Below are 3,555 nucleotides of genomic sequence, written 5' to 3'. Positions count from 1 at the left end.
AAGTTTCTCTTCAGTCCTGGTACATACTTGAAATCGGTCAAGGTAAGGTGAGCTCCATGCTTCGTCTGAAAAATAAATGTGCCTACACCTGAAACACTATACTTCTCATCATTACCCATCGCTATGAGTATCTGGAGATCTTTCTCCTCCAAGGTACTGAATAAACTCTTGTCATCGGTCATGTGGAAAGAAGCTCCACTTTCAAGAAACCAACCACTTCTCACCATGGATGAAACCATGCATGCGAAGAGTGTGAAATCCAACTCAAACTGTGAAGCAAGTGCCTCACCTTCAGATCCTTCCCCAGATCCCTTCTTGGATTTCCTCTGTGGAAAATTTGCAGCATAATGGCCCACCTCATGACAATGAAAGCATCACACTTTTGATTTGTCAACCTTCTTCCCACCATTGGAAGAACTAGATTCGAAAATAGAAACCTTCTCCTTCCTCTTCTTTTCCTTACTCGCTAAGGCATAGTTTTCCTCATCCTCCAAGGATGAAGAACCATCTTTGGTGCTCCGTATGATCTCCTCTTACATCAAATCCGACCATAGTCATACCCAATCTGGCAGTTTCTCCCTCCCATTAACTGGGTCCTGGTAGCTATGCCAGCTCTTAGGAAGGCCAAGGAGTGCTAGACTCACCATATCATCATTAGCTGTCACGACCCCTACACTTGCAAGCTCATCCCTACATGTGATGAGCTTGGTCAGATACATAGAGATCATCTCATCCTTTTCACACTTGATCTTTCGAAGTTTTTCCTTCAGTGCCAGCTTCCTCTGATCGCTGCTATTCTAATATAAATATTTCAATGTTTTCCACATTGCATAAGGAGTCTCCTTCCCATGGAGGCTCGAGACAATGTGATCTCACACTCCCTCCAAGAGAATTCTCCTAGCTCTAGCCACACACTTCTTCCATTCTGCCAGTTGAGTAGCATCAGTAGGCTTAGGGACGTCTTGATCAATGAAGTCCTTAAGTCTGTTATCTTCCATAATCCCTCCATGTGATCCTTCCAAGCTATATAGTTTGAGCTGCCATCAAGGGCGTACTCAAGCCTCAAACCATAGAATTCCATTGGTGAAATAGATGTGATAAGAACTTTAGATTTATATCCCGAATAATAAACTTCTAATTCCTTATTGTATACTATTCTTCCTTGATCACCTGTGCTTTGATACCATGTAGAATTTTCTCTACAAATCAGCTAGCTCACTGATATCATGTAGAAATTTCACCTGCATATCAAACTGATATATGAAATGTACTAAAGCATAATACTAGATCTACATCTACCATAAACTTTGCGGAAGCTAATCAACCATGAGCAACATCAAGCATGAACACATATAACTGATAAGAAGGAATCAATCACACATAACATAGAATATATCACTGGGGAAAGCACTAGCATAAAACCCCAACACTGTATTATCAATCAAGTGGAAATCCTCAACAACATACAAAAAGAATCAGCTCAAAAGCTATCTTGCTCTCTCTGTACTCTGATGATATAGCTCATGGACTACCTAGGCCTAAATATATAGGCTACACAAGTCCTCCAAGCTCCTATTTCCTTCTGCATGCAAGGAATACTTACTAGAAATATCCTAGCATCTGATAGTACACTGTCCCACATCTGATCTCAACTGGGTCTCTGATAGAACTGACATGCATCAGTTATCCACGAGTGAATACACAGTTATCTGAAAATAATAGTTGTCACATGCATGCAAGCATCAACAAACTATATCTCATTAATTTAGCAACTTGTTAAATTAATCTAACTGAACTTGACTAAGTTAAACTAAGTCAATTGATCCTCTCAATATAGAACTCATCCTTAATTCCTCAATCAGTGGAGAAAATCAAGGACACATTCCCCAATTAGTGGAGAAATAATTGCATGTTCTCACAAAGACTTCAAGTTTTCTTTTCCTTAACTAATTAACTCATGGAGAATTAATTAATTAATATTGAAAACTTCTGGTGAGACCAAATTCAGATTTACTTCCTATAGATAGACCAGGGACTGCTATAAATAGGAAGGGACCCAGAAATGTTATTTTTAGCAGTTTCACCTCTCACCCAAGGTGGCCAAAATGCTCATTGGCCAAAATGCTATTTTTAGAAGTGCTATTTTTAGCAGTTCTATTTTTAGCACTTTCTAAATTTAGCATTTCTTGTTGCACATTTTTCAACAACTTAATCAAACTTATCCTAGAAGATGCTCTCCAAAACATAATATTTCCTATTACATGGACAAATTTCAGAGACATTCAGGCAGAGGGAGAAATAAAAGCTCTTCAATATGACAAAATCCCCACTGCTAGTGAAAGGGATGAAGAAGAAACAGAGGAGGAAAATAAAGAAGAGATAGAAGAAGAAGAAAAAGAAGAAACAGATTAACAGAGTGAGGAACAGGAGGAAGAAGAGGAAGAGAAAGACAAGGATGAGAAGGAGAATGGAAAACAGGAGACAAAAGGCAAGGAAGAATAGAGCTCTACAGTTCAAGGAAAATAAGGGGAAGAATCACGAAGGGTATCTCTAGAACCCACTGAGAAAGAGGCAGCAACTGCTCTTACTTCCCTAAGTACACATATCAAGAAAAAAGGGAAGAGATAGAGACAAACCCCATTGTACTTTAGGACAAGAAAAACTATAAGAATCAGGCAAGGAAGACCTCAAACACCCACCAAAATTCCTATTGTCATTGAAGGCTCACCAAAGCAGCAAGAAAAGGTAGCTCCTCTTGGGAAAAATCAGGGAGAAGGATCATCAGGACAAGCCTCTCCCAAATCTCCCATCACTTATGTTAGGAGGCCTGTCATGAGGTCTTCCTCATTAAAGGGAAAATGTCTCCTACAGGAGACACAAAAGGACCTACAAGAAGTAGAGACCATCCTATAGTAAACTCCACTAAACCTACAAGAAACTCAGAAAATGGACCAAAAAGGTATCACTCAGCAAGAAAAAAATAAGGAAGACCCAGAACTAAGAGAGCCTAGTCCTCAACCCAACCTCGACTCTTACTACAGGTTCATTGAAGGGGGTAGGGTCATCCCACAGAAATTTTCCATCCCCTTATTCTTTGATCTTGAGAAAGAAAGGGAAAGAACACACAGGTGGATGCAAATTACCAAATCCAAAGGAGTGGAGGATGTGGGCCACATGGAGGAGAAGGTAAAGGAGATGGGAAAATAACTGAGCAGCATAAGGGATAGAGAGGCAATGATGAAATCTTATTTGGAAGAGGAGAATGCATGGCTGAGGGGACAATTACAAGAAAGGGAAATACAATTGGAAGCTATGGCCAGTTTATCCTTAGAGGCAATCCAGTGTAGGATTCCAACAAAGTATTATGCCTTGTATCTTAAGGAGCAGTGGCTACAGTTCCAAATTAAGACTTTAGCAGAGAGAGGCACTATGCCCTTCCAAGACTATAGACAATTCATTGATCTCTGTGATCAAAGCACCATGGAGGATATAGCTAAAATGTCTGAGTTTTACCTACACAACTTGTCCTTTACAGATTTGAATGTGTGCGACCCA

Source organism: Pinus tabuliformis, chromosome J (genome assembly GCF_031772625.1).
Source record: "Pinus tabuliformis cultivar Carrire ecotype Pingquan chromosome J, CPIR1, whole genome shotgun sequence".
Lineage (NCBI taxonomy): Eukaryota > Viridiplantae > Streptophyta > Pinopsida > Pinales > Pinaceae > Pinus > Pinus tabuliformis.
The sequence above is the reverse complement of the archived record's forward strand: the minus strand, read 5'-3'. Positions refer to the sequence as shown.